At 38.4% G+C, this 22,280-nt stretch overlaps 1 protein-coding gene across 1 annotated transcript in view; it reads right to left on the reverse strand.

The window, feature by feature from the left end:
• Positions 1–22,280, reverse strand: part of LOC114242149 (uncharacterized) — a 46,851-nt gene that overhangs the window by 19,996 nt on the left and 4,575 nt on the right. Inside the window, exon 2 of the mRNA XM_089734886.1 lies at positions 11,535–12,768. The gene's annotated coding sequence lies outside the window, so the exon portion shown is untranslated. The remainder of the gene's footprint in view (positions 1–11,534; positions 12,769–22,280) is intronic.

Raw genomic sequence — 22,280 nt, forward strand, 5'->3', positions numbered from 1 at the left:
ACTTTAACAATACGTAAAAGAGTATATTATATGCGTGTGTGTGTCAAATACATGGTAGTGTGTGTAATGTTTTTTAATTTATTTAATGTATTTTTTAAGCATAATTTAAAAAAATAGATTAACATTCTGCACTCCTTCTTTACATTCTCTATAAGTATGGGAGCTTTCATACTCCTCCGTCGTAGCAATTTTCGTGAAAAAAAGGGTACAAAGTTTTTTCTTCATGTATTAATATATAGATTTCAATAATTTATCTTCAATAAAAATGTTTGGACGCTGTGTTTTAATATTATTAAAATACAAATTAATAATTAAGTTGTTTAATGGAAGCTTCTTTTCAGAATCTAATCTTTTTGTTTTATGAGGTTCTGAAGTCCTAGTGTTAACACTTGGTTACTGTATCCCATGGACACCGGAGCGTGAATACCGCCACTAGGGCTGCCAGACGTCCTTTATTTCCCGGGACGTCTCGTATTTTAGGCTTAGTTTAAAATGTCCCGGCGGGACTGACTCTATCCCGTATTCGATTATAATTGTATTGATTTTTATAAATATGTTAAAACCGATAAAAATATGTTAAAACTGACTTGCTCCTCGGTGCTCCTCGGTGATGACGGTTCTTATTATTATTCATATAAATAGCTGTTTCTTTGTTTATTATTATTATATATTTTTTTATAAATCATTGTGTATAAAATAAAGTTCATAACTTTGTAAAGTAGTTTTTTTTTTTTATCAGTAAAAAAATAATTATTTTCTTTATACCTCGAATAGAACTTAAAATTAATATTTTTATAATAAGGAACTTCGTTCCTATCCGGTGTCCCACGACACCTCACATCTTTTTATTTGTCCCGGGTAAAAAACTAAATTCCCGTAATTTTTTACCTATTAAAGCATTTGCCCCTTATAGGCTGAAAAAAAATCTGGCAGCCCTAGCCGCCAATCACCTTGATGCAAGTCTCAATTGTGTAATAATATAACGGCTTTCTCACTCTTCGGAGGAGCGCATCACTGCTTCGCGGCCTAAATAGGCAATTTGATACTTAAGTAATATTCTCTACCATACTATATATACCAATATTATAAACGCGAAAGTTTGTAAGAATGTATGGGTGTATATTTGTTACTTTTTCACACAAAAACAAATAATGGATTTTAATAAAAATTTACAATAATATAGCTTACATATTATCATAGTACAGATAGGTTATAATTTATAAATATTTATAGTGCTAATTACCCAACATATACCGATAAGTGTCAAGTATAGAAGGAAAATCTACAATCAAAATTCAATAAAATCATTAATAAATTATTACAGTTCCCGAAGCGAAGCGAGGGCGAGTCGCTAAGTAGGTACTCATTCCCGACCCTGCTGACAGAATGGAAAGCAGTCGACGTCGCCCAAAACACGTCATCTCGGATCCTCCCGATCCAGTAACGGTGCTTCTAAGTACTTCAAGCACCGGTCACCATTCTCGTCGAACCCGTCGCTTGCGACGAAGGGCTCGACGAGTAAATTAACTCTCAGACACAGCCCACTGAGTTTCTCGCCGGATCTTCTCAGTGGGTCGCGTTTCCGATCCGGTGGTAGATTCTGCGAAGCACGACTCTTGCTAGGGTTCGTGTTAGCATCGTCGTCAGGTTTGAGCCCCGTGAGCTCACCTACTAGTTACGGTTACGCTGGAATAGCCGCTCCAGGCTACCAGCTTAGGAAGGAAAAAAAAAAAGTAGGTACTCGCTAGATAATATTATTATATAAAATTTATACTATTACCTATTGAACATTGGCATAGTTGCATCGCATATTAATCCCATATATTTTAAACTGTTTGTAAACATTTATTAACATATTATAAATTAATTATACACTTTTTTTTTCAACAATAGCTGTTCTGGATTAAATATTTTTTTAATTTGATTCTAACATGATGACCGCTACTGCAATTTTTATTTTTAGTGACATCTAGCGTTTAATCGCCGAACTATTTCAGATTTGATTTCCTAACATGTAGTTCTTAAATGCGTCCAAAGATGTCGCTATAGACCAAAATATTTTTAAAAAAATTCTTGCCTCTTTTGGTTTTTTTTTTCCTTCCTAAGCTGATAGCCTTGAGAGGCTATATCAGCGGAACCTTAAAGTAGGTGAGCTCGCGGAGCTCAAACCTGACGAAGTTGCTAACACGTACCCTAGCAAGAGCCGTGCTTCGCAGAATCTACCTACCACCGGATCGGAAACGCGACCCACTGATCTTATCATATAATCTCATAAAAATGAGTTAAGGTTCCGCTGAAATAACCTCTCGAGGCTATCAGCTTAGGTAGGAAAAAAATAAATAAAAAAAAAACCAAACAAACAAACAAACAAACAAACAAACCAAAAGAGGCAAGATTTTTTTTTTAAATATTTTGAACTATAGCGTCATCCTTGGGCGCATTTAAGAACTACATGTTAAGAAATCAAATCTGAAATAGTTTGGCTTTTAAACGCTAGATGTCATTAAAGATAAATTGCAGTAGTCATGTTAGAATCAAATTAAAAAAAATATTTAATCCAAAACAGTTATTGTTGAAAAAAAAGTGTATAATTGATTTACAACATATTATAAATCAATTATACACTATTTTTTCCACAATAGCTGTTGTGGATTAAATATTTTTTTTGGTTTGTAATAATTTCATTAATTACAAGATTTTTTATGCTACTGACTATAGCACTCCTACCTACTTGTTCGTCTTAAAATTAATTTGTGATAATACTGATCAACAGATGGCGCTATAAGCATCCATAAAAATAATTTAAAATACGTATTATTATAATTATTATCTGTTATTACTGGTGTTACAGTTTTAGTGGTGGCAGGACATCTTGTGAGTCTGCACGGGCAGGTCCCACCACCCTGCCTATTTCTGCCGTGAAGCAGTAATGCGTTTCGGTTTGAAGGGCGGCCGTTGTACTGTAAAAACTGAGACCTTAGAGCTCATGTCTCGAGGTGGGTGGCGGCATTTACGTCATATGTGTCTATGGGCTTCGGTAACCATTTAACACCAGGTGGCCGTGAGCTCTTGCAACCATCTAAGGAAAAAAAAAACAAAATCTTATGTTGGTGATTTACATTCAACCAATAAAATTTTTGAAGCCAAACTAACTTACATTTTCGTTTGGTTGAACTCTTAAAACAACCATCACAATAAAATTTAACGCATTCAAAACATTTAGCTTTAATGCGGCGTGCGAATTGTAAAATCGGGTAAATATTTACTGTGATCTTATAAAACCGGTCGCAATGGAAAGTGGTCGGGATCAATTGTGTGCACTTTCTTACATACTACTGAAGTTTATTTATTGTATTTAACTTATCTATATACAGTAGTAGTCCCCTGGTAGTCGAAAGTCGACTAGAATTATTGATTTAAATTATAATTTGAATATTATTATGGTTCTATTGTCTAAGACTTTACTTCTATAATCACAGATGTCGCCTAAGCTACACTATAAATAATTAATATTTTAAATAAACATTTTAATCTATTCTCAATTTGACCACAGACAACAATAAACAAAAGCGTTTGTATGCGTGTGTGTGAAATACATGGAGGTGTGTGCCGTGTTGTTTATTTATTGATTTAAGGTATGTTTAATGCATAATTATTATTTTTTTATTATGCAAAATCAATAAAAAATCATTACACACACTATCATATATTTGACACAACACATACATATAAATATACTCTTTGTTTGTTATCAACTGTCAAACTTTTGTTATTGTTTAAAGTCTGTGGTCAAATTGAGAATAGATCAATATTGTTTGTCTTTAACATTATTTATCTATAGTATAGTTTTGGCGAAATCTGTGATTATATTATAGAAAGTATAAAAGTGTTTGACAATGGAGTCAATAGAAGCATAATAAAGTTTAAGCATAAAATTTACATTAATTATAGTCCAATTTCGACTACCAGGGGACCACTAGTTTATATAAATATCTGAACGGAATAATGAGGTGCACTTGCTTTTTTGCTTCCTACGAAGCGTGGTAGTAAAGCGGACTACCGTCTGCCTATATTTACTTTTTATGATTAAAGGATTAGTGGTGGCCCGGAGGCCTTTCCAGTTTCATCAGTGGCTTAGTGCGAGTGTTTTAACGTTCTCGATAGCGTAAAAGTTAATTGAAATTTGTATGCAGTTGGAACAGCGACCCTAACGGCAAACGTAGACAAACGTTCCAACTTTAATCACTTTTTTTTTTTTTGGGGCGGGGCCCTAACCTCCTCCGAGGTCCCCGCGCCTAGGGGGCGCACGGGGTATGTGGAACTTAACGATCTGCTGGTGTTGAGAGCAGACCGCGGGCCCAAGGAATTTTAAGGCCCACCCACTAAACGACTCCCCTGCACTCTTACACCCGACGTCCGATCTCCGTCCGGGGTCAAAACCCGGTCAGAGTAGGGGGTTCCCGCGGTCAACACTACAACCAGACACGCAGCGCCACCCCGAGGACGCCCGGCCGACGGGTCGTCGAGGCGATAATCGACGACCAACGACGTCGGTCTCCGCGGTACGGCGGCCCTACCAGGCCGCCCGGGCGATGCTGCTGGTGTTCCGGGATACCCCGCTGGGCCAGAACCAGCCTGCCGGGTCGGAAAGCGATACACCGCCGACCGGGTTGCTCTTCCACAGTATGTTCGGCGACGACAGCGACGACGAAAATGCGGACCGCATCGCAGTCCGCAGCCGCCGACGCGCCGTCCCGTCGTCCTGGTGCCAGCGCGCTAGAGTGACGGTAGCGCGCGGCGCAGCCTCAACCCCCTTAGGTCGCCCCGTGACCATCACCGGGAGGAGACTGGCTCCTCATAGGGGCTGGAGCTGGACAAACGCCCTCCTCCGACCCCCGGCTCGACGGCGGCAGCACGGCGCCGAGAGGGAAGAAGAGCTCTCTCGCTCCCGTTCCGCCGCCTCCTTCTGCGAGATGGTGGACTCGCAGAAGTCGAGCATCGCCTGCCAGGACTCGTCGCTGCCGAGCATCGTAGCCACGACGGTCGGAAGCGACAAGTACGGTCCTATTTTTGCAAAACTCCATCCAATTTGAGGTAACTTTTATGATATCGAGAACTAACTCGCACTAAGCAGACAGGGCAGGTGGGCGAACAAAGGCTCAGCCAGGAGGGGTGGGATTTGCTAACAGCTGCCCAAGCTCCTCCGAAGGAGACCTAACAACTGAAGAGCAGCTGCTTAGCGAATTTATCTACTACTGGATCAACATCGCCCGCTCATAAGATCCGGCGAGAAACTCAGCGGACTAATGCATGAGTTAGGTTGCACGTCTAACTCTTTGTCGAGTTCTACGAGTACGGTTACCGGGGTCCCTAAGCCTGCTCCTAGTGTTAGAGCTGAAAGCGTCTAATGCAAAGGTTATTGGATCTGATGGATCCGTAAGGACGTGTCTAGGGCGTCGACGGCGACTGGCTCCTGCTTGATCAGGATTCGGGGAGTAGTCAGCGGCGGCAATGATAAGGTGATTATTATGACGCATAGCCTTATCGAAGTACCGTTCCGATACTGACTTCATATATTTCCGGATTAGTTCGAGGCCCATGGGTTAGGTTGCACGGTTACCGAGGTCCCTAAACCCGCTCCCAGGATAATGTTTATTTGGATTTACAATGCAGTTTTAGCAGTTTTACGGATCCTATAGTTACCAATACTGAGATCACTGATCGTCCTATACATTACAGTCTGACTGTGGTAATATTTAAGTTGATATAGCTATGCATTACCGCACTGGATTGAACTACGATCATTTTCATTTAAAGATAAAAACAAAACCGGATAATAATCTGATGTCTTGTTCGCTGTAAATACATTAACCACAAATGTCATCTACATAAACATGAGCAATGTTAACGACATTGTCGAATCGTGCGAATTCTTCGTCACGAATTCGCGAATGAAAGCTGGTGACATATTATATTATGTGTGTGTATGGGTGTGTGAGGCTTTCGTTTTCTTCGCACACATGCGACAATTCAATACTAGCAAAATAATAAGCCAAACTCTCTTAGTTAACGTGTGCATTAACAAACCTCAAACTATTTTTTTTTTATTATTATCTATACCTGTTACTTTTCTAGTGGTTGTCTTTTGAGCCAGTCCGTTATTTCAATGAAATGAATGAAATGAAATGAAAAGGAAACAAAAAAAAAAGTAAATGAACAGACAACTTTATGATTCAACGCCCACAGAAACAGCCCACTGAGTTTCTCGCCGGATCTTCTCAGTGGGTCGCGTTTCCGATCCGGTGGTAGATTCTGCGAAGCACGGCTCTTGTTAGGGTCAGTGTTAGCAACTCTCCGGTTTGAGCCCCTCGAGCTCACCTACAAACGATGCTGAAATAGCCTCACAAGGCTATCAGCATAGGTAGGAAAAAAAAAAATTATTCATCTGATTTCAACCGTGTTTCGGAGTCCATAATGTTATTCCTACCTAATCGTTGGTCGTCGATCTCATAGGCGCACTCTGAGAGAATTGCTAACACTGATTCTAGCGAGAGCAGTGTTTCGTAGAATCCACTACAGGATGCGAATCGGGACCCAATGAGAATATCCGGCGAGAAACTCAGTTCGTTATGCCCATAAGCATCGCTATATCACTTTGGGACGTAAAATGTATCTCTCAATTGAATCCCCGTCAAATTGACAGCGAAAAGATACTTGCACAACATGCTTATACCAATAAAATATACTACACTCTGTATATGGCATTCTAGTTGTGCCCCAGTAGTCGAAATTCGACTAAAATTAATTGAAAATATAAGGTTAGACATTATTATGGTTCACCAAGACTACACTATAGACAAGTAATATTAAATATTATTATTATTTTTATATATTATTAAATATATATATATATTATTATTAATATATTCTCAATTTGACCACAGACTATAAACAATAACAAAAGTTTGACAATAAATACAGAATATATATAATAATATGTATATCTGTTGTGTCAAATACATGATAGTGTGTGTAATGTTTTTTTCAATTGATTTAACGTATTTGTAGATATAATTTTTTAAAAATATTAACTTTCCGCACTCCTTCTCTATATTCTCTATAAGTGTGGGAAATTTCATACTACTCCGTCTGCACAATTTTCGTAAAAAGGGGTACAAAGTTTTTGCTTCGCGTATTAATATATACCTGTACTCGTATTTAATACCTTCAACTATTTCTTTGTATAACGCGAAAGTCAACTTAACCCATGTCACATGAAACGGGCGGTTTATTACGAAAATTGGAGTTACAGTTTTCGAAGCTATTGTTGCCGTGTAAGTAAACACTTTGACTTATAATTTGGATAAAACAGGCCCGGATTTTTGTTCGTTTTTATTTATTAACTAGCTGACCCGGCAGACTTCGTAGTGCCTCAATCGATAAATAAAAGACCTAAACTTTTGTATAAAATAAACATAAAACAAACAAAAGGAATCCGTCTGGCGAGGGACACATCTAAGGGAAAACAAAATTGTTATTTTTATTTAATTCCGAGCATTTTCATATTTATCTACCTTTTAAACCTTCTCTGAACTTCCACAAATAATTCAAGACCAAAATTAGCCAAATCGGTCCAGCCGATCTCGAGTTTTGGTGAGACTCCCGTTCGAATCCCGCAGGCGGGTACCAATTTTTCTAATGAAATACGTACTCAACAAATGTTCACGATTGATTTCCACGGTGAAGGAATAACATCGTGTAATAAAAATGAAACCCGCAAAATTATAATTTGCGTAATTACTGGTGGTAGGACCTCTTGTGAGTCCGCACGGGTAGGTACCACCGCCCCGCCTATTTCTGCCGTGAAGCAGTAATGCGTTTCGGTTTGAAGGGTGGGGCAGCCGTTGTGACTATACTGAGACCTTAGAACTATATCTCAAGGTGTGTGGCGCATTTACGTTGTAGATGTCTATGGGCTCCAGTAACCGCTTAACACCAGGTGGGCTGTGAGCTCGTCCACACAGTTAAGCAATAAAAAAAAAAAAAAAAAAAAAAAAAAAAAAAAAAAAAAAAAAAAAAAAAAAAAAAAAAAAAAAAAAAAAAAAAAAATTACGAACAGCAATTCATTGTTATATATGAGTCGTCTATTATCAAAGGTGGCAATCTGTGCCTTTGGACAAAAAAATGTTATTGATATGTCAATACAGATTTATTTGAATATAATCGTCTCCTTCAAAGAATTCGGTTCAATACCTGCATTAAATAAAGGTTAATACTTAACCTGTTATTTATCTAAGATGTCGTTCAGAAGAGTTTTGTGACTGCCAATGGAATACAAAGTCAATAATTCGTTTTTCTGATTTACCAATAATTGTCCAAAAGTCACATTGCCGGCTTTGATAATAGTCGACTCATATATAGATTTTTTATTGCTTAGATGGATGGACGAGCTCACGGCCTACCTGGTGTTAAGTGGTTACCGGAACCTATAGACATAAGCAACGTCAATACCGCACCCACCTCGAGACATGAGTTGTAAGGTCTCAGTTTTAACAGTACAACAGCTGCCCTGCCCTTCAAACCGAAACGCATTACTGCTTCACGGCAGAAATAAGCAGGGTAGTGGTACCTACCCGTCCAGGCTCACCGCTATCGATTAAACAGCTATTCTCAAGTTTTGTGACCATTTCTTGTGTGACACAGGAAAAGTTAACTTTTATTTTTATAATAGGAAAGCTGTGGTAGTTGAAAGCGACTTACAGATTCAAAAGATAGGGCCGGGCGAACGTGACTGTATTGACGATTGCAATGTACAAACACAACTGTATAAAATTTACATACATAAATCTTTTTTTTGTTGCTGTTTATACTTTAATAAAACTGGCCTGCGATTTATCGTTATTTGTAACACAACTGCAAGTTCTTTTATATTCATTTTTATTGCCTTTGTAGGCAAACGAGCATACGGTCCACCTGATGGTAAGTGGTCACCGTCGCCCATGAACGTCAGCAAAGCCAGGGGCAGAGCCAAGCCGCTGCCCACCATTAAGTATGTACTCTCCACAAGCCTCGTAAAAGGGATAACAAAAATTGAGTAATTGACCTCATCCAATATATAGGCTTCAGTTATCATCACTTAACATCAATTGAGCTGTGAGCTGTTCTTGCAATAAAATTGGAATTGTGTGCAAATTGGAACTGAAACGTGTTTTAGTTTAAAATCATAACTAAGACACGTATTTTTTTTTCATTTCAGATGTTCCTTCTAAGAGTTCTTCTGTCAACGAGGACGCACTTTTTTCCGAGGGTTTGCCGGAAATGACGTCATAATGGCAGAATTTTCAATATTTTTCTAAACAAATTTTTTTTTTCCTACCTAATCTGAGAGCCCTGAGAGGCTATTTCAGCGTATCCTTTACTAGTAGATGAGCTCACGGGGCTTAAACCTGACGACGTTGCTAGCACGAACCCTAGCAAGAGCCGTGCTTCGCAGAATCTACCACCGGATCGGAAACGCGACCCACTGAGAAGATCCGGCGAGAAATTCAGTGGGCTGTGTCTGAGGGTTAATTTGACTCGTCGAGCCCTTCGTCGCAAGCGACGGGTTCGACGAGAACGATGACCGGTGTACCTAAAAGCACAGTTAGTGGATCGAGAGAATCCGAAATTACATGTTTGGGGCGACGTCGACTGCTTTCCATTTTGTCCGCAGGATCAGGAATGAAAGTAATCCGTTATTATACAATAAAATTACACAATAAAATTACACAATAAAAATATTGTACTATTTTTTTTTAAAGTTGGCCATTTATTCCCGGTAACCAATTTAACCCCTTAAACAAATCCTTAAGTCCTGTACACACTCATACGAGATTCACGCGCGAATTCGACAACAACACGCGAATAGATCCGATTCGCTTAGTCATAAATAAATTCAGTTATAATTCTTCTATTTTTCCGATGTTTATTTTTGGTAATAAATCAAATGAAAATTAGATTAGGTACCTAATTTAAATTAGCCTTTACGGGCAAATTTTAAATTGTTATGACTGCCATATAGACAAGAAAAACAGTTTCACCGCTGCGATGTACCGCAGAAATACAAACAATATAGGACTCGCTTCTTTCCTATATATTGTCGGAACTTACCACTTACCTAAATTTTAATAACAAATTTATAAAATACTAGCTGACACGGCAGACTTCGTAGTGCCTCAATCGATAAATAAAAGACACATCAAAGGAAAAACAAAATTGTTTGTTTTATATAATTCCGAGCTTTTTTATATTTTCTCAACTGTTAAACCTTCCCTGGACTTCCACGAATAATTCAAAGTTTAAAATTAGCCAAATCGGTCCAGCCGTTCTCGAGTTTTAGCGAGACTAACGAACAGCAATTCATTTTATATATATAGATGTCTAAATCTAAGTTCTATATATATTCTCTACTGTTCTATACACCAACACAAATTCAAGTCGCAAACGTATAGTTTGTTTATCTATCAAGAATTATAGCCTCAGCCTCATTGCTACGAAATAAATCGGGCTCAATAAGACAAATCAAAACTCGCCCATTTAGTCGAAGGTTTTGTACCTTAAGTTCCATTATCAGATAGCCAGCTTAATGTCTAAATAATAAGTTAATTTACGCATGTCATGTTAATATTCTGAGATATGTACGTCATAATCTATTGTCTAGTTTCTATTTGTGTTGCACTTTTTTATTTTATTGCTTAGATGGGTGGACAAGCTCACAGACCACCTGGTGTTAAGTGGTTACTGGAGCCCATAGACATCTACAACGTAAATGCGCCACACACCTTGAGATATAGTTCTAAGGTCTCATATAGTCACAACGGCTGCCCCACCCTTCAAACCGAAACGCATTACTGCTTCACGGCAGAAATAGGCGGGACGGTGGTACCTACCCGTGCGGACTCACAAGAGGTCCTACCACCAGTAATTACGCAAATTATAATTTTGCGGGTTTCATTTTTATTACACGATGTTATTCCTTCACCGTGGAAGTCAATCGTGAACATTTGTTGAGTACGTATTTCATTAGAAAAATTGGTACCCGCCTGCGGGATTCGAACACCGGTGCATCGCTTCAACACGAATGTACCGGACATCTTATCCGTTAGGCCACGACGACCACTATTGCCGGCCATTGCGTGCCATTATTGCCGGCTGTCAATCGGTATATTGACAATTTTTAACAAAAAAACATTTTTTACTAGTGCTAGGACATCTTGTGAGTCCGTGCGGGTGTGTCCGCCCTGCCTGTTTCTGCCGTGAAGCAGTAATGCGGTCGGTTTGAAGGATGGGGTAGCCGTTGTAACTATACTTGAGACCTTAGAACTTATATCTCATAGATGGGTGGCGCATTTACGTTGTAGATGTCTATGGGCTCCAGTAACCACTTAACATCAGGTGGGCTGTGAGCTCGTCCACACAGCAAAACAATAAAAAAAAAAAAAAAAAAACTCGCGTAAGCGGCTTGTCTAAAAAAAGATAAGAAAAGTCTCACGAACCTGCCAATTCCGATCCAAATTCAATTCGACATCCGTAAGAATCACCGATTCTTCGTGGACTGCATAATCGCATTACTCATTCACGCCTTCGAACAGTTTTCGTTTGGATTTCTCTATAATTTCACGATCACCATTTTGGGTTCGTTCGCCTTTACAAAGTTCTATTGTGTGCACAAACAAACCTTTATTGTTCACCGTCGAAAGATGTAAAATCCTCTTGAAATTTCCTATTGAAATCTTCCAGCGGCAAATTTACGAGCGCCCATCATAAGTATTACGCTCCTACATTTTCCATCTAGTAAATTGTATAACATAATGCGTGTCTCTCACATTAAATAACTACCATGTGAATTATAGTAATAATTCTTCTTCTCTCTCAATTGTTTGTTTTGCTTCGAAATTCAGTTGCGCAATTATTTTGTTTGTTTGTCTTGATCCAAGTTTTATTGTTACGTCATGCAATTTGTAAAAATGACCTCTTCACAAGCTCCATAATTATTTTACTATTTCTTTCGTAAGACAAACAAGTTTTTTGTTATAGTTCCTGTGTATGTTACCAGTGTTTATTTTGGTATTCAAAATAAATACTGCGTCATTTACTCAATTAGGTTAAATTTAAATAAGTAATGGTCATTTATGAATCATCCAAAGAAAATTTAATGCAGTCCAAATATTATTTAAACTCCGACGAATCACTCTATTAATTTCATCACTAATACTTCTATATCTGTGTATCTCTCAGAAGTTAGTTCGCTGTATTGAGGTGTTGATTTTCTTCAATATGTTTTTTTATTTTTATCGTTATAATTTAATCCTTTTATCAGAAGTTTTTTTCTTCATAAATTTATTTCATGAACGAATAATTTTCTTGCCCCGGCTTTCTGATACACAACAGCTCGTAGTTTCAACTACAGGCAAATACAAATGTAGGCCTTAAGCTACAAAATATTATGGGTTTTATGTCACTTTCATTAGCTAAACGAGATTCTGGTTTTGGGTCGAACAATTTGTAAGAGAGCCGATATATTTTGACTGCAATCCAATTTCTTCCGGTCTTATGTTGTCGTCCTGTAAGGCAGGTAAAGCTTCACTAATATTCCCTACAGCCCTTAACACTTAAGGCCTGTACGTTGTTAGATAACATTCAGTACAGCGATTAGGTTCAACTCCCAGCAACTGGTCATTCAGCGCTAACATCCACGCGACCCGTGGCAGCGCTTGCGTTATTTATTACCTGCAAATAAAAAAATGACACAAGATTAAATTGCATTTTACTTTCTGATGGTGTGAAGATGTTGCAGCTTCGAACTTTCGCCTTAAATTACACTGAAATCGTGTCCGCGTTATAAACGTTACCGTAATATTTTGGTGATATTTGAACCGTTTTTCTAGATTCGGTGAAGCTATCTCAATTTGAATAGTTTTTACTATAAGCTTTTACGATTATTTCTACTACATAGATGCAAAACGTTAATGTTTATTTGAGATCGTCCAGTTGTCAATTACATCGTGGTGGCTTTCCTTTTTATAGAAACTTATTTGTGGATTCGTGATTGTGTAACAGCGTGAAATTATTAAAGCCAAACTTTTCAACTTGGTACTTTTCCATTTTGGAAAACGTATTTGGGGTCCGTGATCCGAAACAATCGAGAAATCATTTATTAAGAATTATAATACCAAATTTATCCGCTTAGTTATTCAGTTTGGATGTTATAATTTTTTTTTTTTTCGACAGTCTTATCTAATCTTCCATTACGCCAAAATAGGGAGACAATTAGTTAGTATCGTTTCATTAAGCTTTTACAATGATGATTTATTATCAGCACCATCTTAGGGATATAAAAATATTGAGTCTTTAGAGTATTCTATTCATAATATACGATAAATAATAGAATTAAAAATAAACTGTCCTTCAGAATTCCTAATTATGGATATTGAGTCCTAAGTCGACATTTAGAGGCCACTGTCGTCCTCACCGGCAGCATTTGGGGTAGCTGAGCCATTTTTTATTTATTGCTTAGATGGGTGGACGAACTCACAGCGCACCTGATGTTAAGTGGTAACCGGAGCCCATAGACATATATAACGTAAATGTCGCCACCCACCATGAGGTATGAGTTCTAAGGTCTCAGTATAGTCACAACGGCTGCCCCACCCTTCAACCGCAACGCATTACTGCTTCACGGCAGAAATAGGCAGGGTAGTGGTATCTACCCGTCGGACTCACAAGCGGTCCTACCACCATTAATTACGCCAATTATAATTTTGCGGGTTTGATTTTTATTACACAATATGATTCCTTCACCGTGGAAGTCAATCGTGAACATTTGTTAAGTACGTATTTCATTGGAAAAATTGGTACCCGCCGGCGGGATTCGAACACCGATGCATCGCTAGATACGAATGCACCGGACATCTTATCCTTTAAGGCCACGACTACTTCAAACCATCTTATCTACTGCTTGTCTATTCTACTCTCTAAGCCACTGCTAGAGTAGATTGCTCTTACCTAGGCAACTGCTTACCGTAACAGCATTTTTTTAAACCTTTGAAGAGATGTATAGTGCAGGTAAATCCGTAAAAGTCTCAAGACAAGAGATGAAATAATCCCTATTCTGGAGTCCTTCTATCAAAGCAGTTTGTCATCAAACCACGTGACGTTATACAGTTTACGAGAACGACCACATTGCCTATTATAGTGGGTGGAGTTTGCCTCTCCGGTTTATTATTCCACGTTCAAGGATGTTAAGTGGAATGTCAATGGCCAGTCAACGTGGTCTGAAAGGTTAGGACTCTACATGATTTCACTTTTTTATGATTGACGATTACTGGTGGCCCGGAGGCCTTTGTAGTTTCACCAGAACAGGTGGACGAGCAAAGGCTCAACCAGGAGGAGTGGGATTTGCTAACAGCTGCCCGAGCACCTCCAAAGGAGACCTGACAACTCAAGAGCAGCTGCTTCGCGAATGCAATGATACGTGCCAATTCCCATACTGATACCAATTTTTCTAATGCATACTGTTATGAACCTCCGGATATGTTGGTTTAAAAAAAAACACTTTAATTATTTTGGAGTATATCAGAGGAAGTGTAGCCCCGGTAATTAACAAATTAAAGAGCGGACGGTTAGAGTGGTATGGACATGTGATGCGTACAGAGAAGATGCATGTGACTAGGAGATGTATGGAAATGGTAATGCAAGGTAGAGGGGGAAGAGGACGACCGAACAAGACATGGATGGAGTGTGTGAATGACTATATGAGAGAGAGAGAGAGAGAGAGAGAGGAGTGAGTGTTGAGACGACGGCTGATAGAGGAGAATGGAATAAAAAAATTTGCTGTGCCGACCCCACCTAGTGGGATAAGGTGGAGAAAAAGAAGAAGAAACGTCTTGGATGAGAGGATGATGGAGACTGACTTACTGATGTGAGCCCGATGTATGTAGGTGTGCTAAGAAAGATGCTGAGGTAGCGGGAAAGAGTGCTTGGTTAACAAGTAAGAGTGCAACGGGAATGTGTAACAGTACGTAGCAGATTTTCACAGACAACTTGCTCGATGAAGCTGGGCACATTGTTGGTCCGCATATAGGGCTAAAGTAGACGATGTAGACAATCAAGACATCTTATGTTCGACAACAATATATACAGTCGTGTATCAATGAGCTTTGATAGCCCTTTGATAGGCTTGTCAAAATAAAAAACATGGGAGCTTCTACTACGTTTGTTTTGGTAAGTTTATCACGTAATGCTAAGTCAGCGACTCCCCATTAATTCTCTGAGAAAATTGTGTGAAATTCCGTGATTATTATGTTATGATACGTTTTGAAATTTTGTGTTGCGGTAAAGTAATTTAATTATATAATAACTTTTCCATCGAATATTTACTTGGAAATTTAATTCTCTTTTTGGAATGTTAGTTAAGTCGAGCTTGTGGCTCGTATATTGTTAATTGTCAAGGCAGTCCTTTAACCCATTGAGTTTCTCGCTGGATCTTCTCAGTGGATCGCGTTTCCGATCCGGTGGTAGATTCTGCGAAGCACGGCTCTTGCTAGGGTTAGTGTCAGCAACGTCGTCAAGTTTGAGTCCCGTGAGCTCGCCTACTAGCTCGGCAAATCTAGAATAACCCCGCGAGGTTACTAGAATATGTAGGACAAAAAGAAAGCAGTCCAGAGGAATCGCTATGTGGAAAGTTAGTAAAGAGATAAATATTATCCTCAAAATGAATGCAATATCTATTTGCACACAAAACCGAAAAAAACATCCAAAAGGTGACTCCTTCAGCGCCATTTAAATTCGACCCGAATCGATGGGAAGTCGTGCATCTTACGCTCTCAATCTCTCAAAACGAGACAAAATATCGAACAAGAAAGTTAACGATATCAAAATAATTATCATGTTCGTATGCGCACAACTCATAAGTGCCTGTAACGAGATTGTAATTGTTCATGACACTGGTATTGTTAACGAAAAAATGGGAATTGAAAAAAAAAAACAATAATATTTTGACGCATCTTTGGTGTTTTATGGTCTGATTGTCATTGCGTAATTATATGTCGATCATGACATATGTATAAAATAGGGGCTTGAGTATTTTTCTTTTGAAGAGTTCTTTTGAAGGTTCTTTTGAAGAGTTTTCAGAGTTCCCTTGGTTTGAAATTTCAGTGTTTCTTGACAATGCCATCTTCTGTTCCTTTCATGTCGCTATCAGCTTAATCTGTACCTATTTATTTAACGAAATATTTAAACGTAATTTTAACCGACTTCAAACCGTTGGATTAACTAAAAATTTTGCACACGTATCAAAGATCGAAGTCACACGAACTCTGCCGTGCGTTGGTCCTACACCTATGAAGTCCATGAGATCTGCACCCATAGATACAGCCTACTGAGCCTCTAGCCGGATTTTATCAGTGGGTCGCGATCCCGATCCGGTGGTATCTACACAACAAAAAACATACAAATTCTTTCAGGTTGAGTCCGAGAGCTCACCTACCCATCCGTGAGAAGCTAGAATAGCCCCTCAGACTACCAGAGAGTGAAAAAAAAGCGCAGCGTATACAAATCACATATAAATATCACTGGTGGTTGGACCTCTTGTGAGTCCGTACGGGTAGGTACCACCGCCTTGCTTTTTTCTGCCGTGAAGCAGTAATGCGTTTCGGTTTGAAGGGTGGGGTAGCCGTTGTAACTATACTGAGACCTTATAACTTATATCTCAAGCTGGGTGGCGCATTTACGTTGTAGATGTCTATGGGCATCAGTAACCACTCAACACCAGGTGGGCTGTGAGCTCGTCCATCCAGCTAAGCAATAAAAAAAAATACTATAATCATTTTTGTAGTTTTGTATTTTGTATGGTATAAAATTAAAGGGTCAGTGATATTGCTCTCTGGAGCACGATTTTAAACCAATACTACCCTTGAAATTTCAACACGAACATGACGATAGCTCTTAGTATTACGACTGCTATTCCGATGAACTCCAGACTTTGGACATTAATCGATAAACGATAAGACCGGAGACGTAACGCCAATTTTCTTCACTCCTCCATTCAGACATGCGACCTTTCGTTTTTAACAAGACTCATCACCACATTTTCTCAACGCGTTTATTCCCATGGCTGTCTCAACAAGTGCAAGTTGTAGAAACCGCCGTGAGAACTATTCCATAAGAAGCTGTTTATTAATGGTATATTCGTGGTGTGTTATCGTTGCACTCATTAAGACATTCTCTTGATGACATTTCAACTGTAGCCTGCAAAGAGATGCCCAGGTTTTTTTTGTCCGTAAATAATGATAAGTAGCGGCCCATCTAGTGTTAAGTGATCGGAGCCCATAGACATCAGCAACGTAAATGCCGTCACCCAACTAGAGATCTGAGTCTAAAAGTCCCCGTTTTTACAGTACAAAGGCTGCTTCACGATAGGAAATAGTAGTAGGGTAGTGATAATGTTACGTATGTACGTCCCTCAATGTTTATTTTTATTTATTTACTAGCTGACCCGGCAGACTTCGTAGTGCCTCAATCGATTAATAAAAGACACATCAAGGGGACACATCAAAGGAAAAATAAAATTGATTGTTTTTATATAATTCCGAGCTTTTATATGTTTTCTCACCTTTTAAACCTTCCCTGGACTTCCACGAATAGTTCAAGACCAAAATTAGCCGAATCGGTCCAGCCGTTCTCGAGTTTTAGCGAGACTAACGAACAGCAATTCATTTTTATATATATAGATTACGCTTCATTTAAAATGTATGTTTGCGGACTGAATGCCTAAGGCATTTTCTACCAAGTGTGTGTGGCATTTTCTATCAAAGGTAGTGCAGAAAAAATAGTGGTAGGTGCAATGAAATTGCTATTAAATTACAAATACATACACCAAACACATATGAGCATAAATATACATACATATATACACAAATACATGTACACATAATAATATACATACATAAAATAGTTTATACAGTATTCAAAGGAATATATTAACAAATTCACAATATTAAAGCAATTAAAAAAAAAAGCAGACTTAAGTATTTCCAGATACATCGTCTTTATATTATCTTCTGCTTGGGTCGATAATCCTCGATGACGATTTATCACTAAAAACAAGCAGAACAGATTTGGCTTCAGCAGTGGAAACGCATTTAATTTGTACCATTTCTTTTATATTGGAATTCAAATAAACTTAGTGTCAGTTTTTTATTTTTTTATTGCTTAGATGTGTGGACGAGCTTACAGCCCACCTGAAGTTAAGTGGTTACTGGAGCCCATAGACGTCTACAACGTAAATGCACCACCCACCTTGAGATATAAGTTCTAAGGTCTCAGTATAGTTACAACGGCTACCCCACCCTTCAAACCGAAACGCATAACTGTTTCACGGCAGAAATAGGCAGGGAGGTGGTACCTACCCGTGCGGACTCACAAGAGGTCCTACCACCAGTAAAGTCAGTGTAAGAGTTTCCTTTTTTAAGACCTTCTAGACCAACCCCGTAACAGTACCTACCTTGCAGAATCTACCACCGGATCGAAAGCGCGAACCACTGAGAAGATCCGGTGAGTAACTCAATGGGCTGTGTCTGTGGGTTAATTTACTCGCCGAACCCTTCGATGGGTTCGACGAGAACGATGACCGACGTACCTACCAATGACCACGCAAATTATAAAGTCGATGTCTTTAGACGTCTCAACGTGAATATTGTCACTTGTCTTAAAGTATAATCGATCGTTCCACCGTGATTGACTCTGAGCTTACCTTAAATCCTCACTAGAAGCATCTAAGCATCTATGAAAATATGTCACAAGTAAAATTTACTTAAAAAAAAAACACTAAGAAATGTCCCCTGTTCTAAACGACTGCTCATCCGATCATAATCTCTGTGCGAGTGCAATCGAGACGGCTATAATTACCACGCGGCACGGTCTAAATAATTTAACCTTTTTTATTTATCTCTCAAACAAAACGTTTGGATTACTTCCTTTATTATTAGTATCGTGTAGTTCGTGGTAAGCTGGAGTCCATGGACAGCAGGAGGTGAATGACGCGGCCCTGGGTCGCAGGGTTGAATGCTCGGTTGCAGCCAACTTTGCAACCGACAGGGATTAGGGAGATAATTCGATCGCAACATGAAATCGGAAGGTACTAAAGTATGTAATAAGAAATCTCTGCTCATATTGAAAGGCTGCTATGCCTTAGGTGGCTCCATTTTTTCAATCACAATATCAAGCCATTTTCATTATTAATTGATCCAGCCATTCAATTGATACATCACTAAATTCATCCTCAACCTTTTTGAAAGGTGGGGCAGCCGTTGTAACTATACTTGAGACCTTAGAACTTATATCTCAAAGTGGGTGGCGAATTTACGTTGTAGATGTCTACGGGCTCCAGTAGCCACTTAACACCAGGTGAGCTGTGAGCTCGTCCGCCCATCTAAGCAATATAAAAATAATAATAATAAAAATATATATATATCAGCCGAAAATTTCACCCCTACCGACAGGGTGGGAAAGTCAAGTCAAAGCAGAGGGTCTCCCCGAGCCCCGTGCCACGCCCCCGTCACGGTGGGGGGACATAAGCACCCAGAAGTGTCTTTAGGTGGCAAAAGATACGGCCCGAACAAGATTAACTATTAGAATTAAATTGATGAAGTAACTTCGCGGCTAATGGTAAACGGTAACCGTTCAGATGTGATTGGTCATTGGAAGTAATCACGTCGAGTAACTTCAATTGTAATTTCAATCGAATTAATAACTTTCATTTAATTAAAACAATTATTGTTAGTTGAACGTTTGAGTGCAATTAAGGTTTGGTTTGAATGAATCAATTCTGATTCAAGCTGGGCACTTATTTCTTGGCAAAATAATGCTTTAATAACAACCTTACCTTACCTTATTGGTGGTAGGACCTCTTGTGAGTCCGCGCGGGTAGGTACCACCACCCTGCCTATTTCTGCCGTGAAGCAGTAATGCGTTTCGGTTTGAAGGGTGGGGCAGCCGTTGTAACTATACTGAGATCTTAGAACTTATATCTCAAGGTGGGTGGCGCATTTACGTTGTAGATGTCCATGGGCTCCAGTAACCACTTTACACCAGGTGGGCTGTGAGCTCGTCCACCCATCTAAGCAATAAAAAAAAAAAACAGTTTAATCCAATCGCATATTAAGCGTGAGCACTGGTGAGCGAAATAAGGTCACAGTGCGTAACGTGAGCACTTTTCGCAAAGTAAAGTTTACTTTTCTCATAAAAGATGAAAACCGCTTCTTCAAAATAATTATCCACCAAATATTGTTCGCTCATTTTCGATTCAAAGATTTGAGAAAATAAGGATTTTTGTACGTTTTAACCGACTTCAAAAAAGGAGGAGGTTCTCAATTCGACTGTATGTTTTTTCTTTTTATGCTTGTTACCTCATAACTTTTGACTGGTTGAATCGATTTTGATGATTCTTTTTTTATTAGAAAGCTGGCGCTTCCCGTGTGGTCCCATTTCAATTTAGTCCAGTTCTGATAATGGTATCCATGAGAAAACCATATAAGTCTTAAATTTGCATTCAGTACGTGCGCGACAAATAAATAAATATCACGGCAATCGATTTCGATGATTATTGTTTTGTTGTTTGGAAATGTTTCGGAATATCTTTTTTTTTTCTATTTGAAGTCGGTTTTTGTTAAATAAACATGTTATTTATAATTACTAGAGGCCCCGCAGTAGTCGAAATTCGACTATAATTAATTGGAATTGTAAGTTTGTACACTATTATGATTGTATTTTATACTTCTATAATCACAAATTTCGCCAAGACTACACAATAAAAAATATTAACAAATACGAACATTATTTAATCTATTTTCAATTTGACAACGACGTCAAGAACAAAAGTTTGACAATAAATACCTATAGTATGCATGCGTGTGTGCGTCAAATACATGGTATGTAGTGTGTGTAATGTTTTCTTTATTGATTTAATGTATCTTTTATGCATTATTTTTAAAAAATATTAGCATTGTGCAATTCTTCTCTATATTCTCTATAAGTGTAAGAAATTTCATACTTCTCCGTCCGCGCAATTTTCGTAAAAAGGGATACAAAGTTTTTGCTTCACGTATTAATATATAGATTACGACATTCGATTTTACCTGCGGCTTCACTCGCGTAGTCAAAGTAAAGTATCAATGTAGTTTCCCGTAGGAATTACATATTTTTTCTAGATAAAAGGTATTCAATGTCACTGTCCTGACCCAAAGCTATCACTTTCAGATTTTTTGTTAAACTGTTGCTTTATTTTGACATAACAAAACGGACAAATGACCGCTTTCACATTTATATTATAATAATATAAGTAATAAGTGTGGATTACATTTGAATATGCAATTTCAAAAAGGGCACATGTCGCATATTTTGTCAAATACGTTTTTTCATATACATGTAGTTTTGAGGCTTACCTACACCCATTTTATAATTATTCCAGTAATTTTCAATTGCTAATTAACACTAAAATATATCTCAAAAGTTAATATTTTAAATTTTACACTGCTTTAGAAAATAATCAGTTTTTTTTCATTTCCTGAACATTTTACATTTTTAGAGATGTGCCCTTTTCGAAATTGCGTATTCATTTGTACAACAGTATATTCATTGAAAAATAAAATAAGCAAGGCAATCAACATTCCGTACACAGCACGACAAACACAATACCAAAAATACGGACTAAAAAATTATGTTTACAATGAAATAGCGTCGCTTGAGTTTTCGCTAATTCACTATATCGAAGGGTGAAAGGCTATTTGATATAAGCGAAACTTCGCTTAATACGCGACATTTCTCTTTGTAATTAAAGGTGCGTTTTATTTGGTACTGAGTCCCGCGATGTTGCCCGCGGTTATTGTCGTACCGTGGGTAACGCCGCGGGGCAAAGCTAGTCTAAAAAAAGTAGCCTAAGTTATATCATCTCTTTATATCATCAGCTACCTATCAGTGAGAGCTCCGTCAAAATCGGCCTAGCCGTTCCAGACATTAGCCGGAAAAAACAGACAGACAAAAATTGAAAACAAAGTTATTTTGGTGTATGTACCGCATACATGAAGCCATCAGCGCAAAATGGCCTAACCCACAAGTCATATTCGTGCTAATGTATTGCAATTTATTTAAAACACAATAAATTTTGATGCAAAATCGGCCTATCCCTATAGTCGGATTTTTAATTAGACGAAGCCAGCTGACAGTAGCTAATGTCACTTTGTGAA

This window comes from Bombyx mandarina, chromosome 18 (assembly GCF_030267445.1).
Source record: "Bombyx mandarina strain Sakado chromosome 18, ASM3026744v2".
Lineage (NCBI taxonomy): Eukaryota > Metazoa > Arthropoda > Insecta > Lepidoptera > Bombycidae > Bombyx > Bombyx mandarina.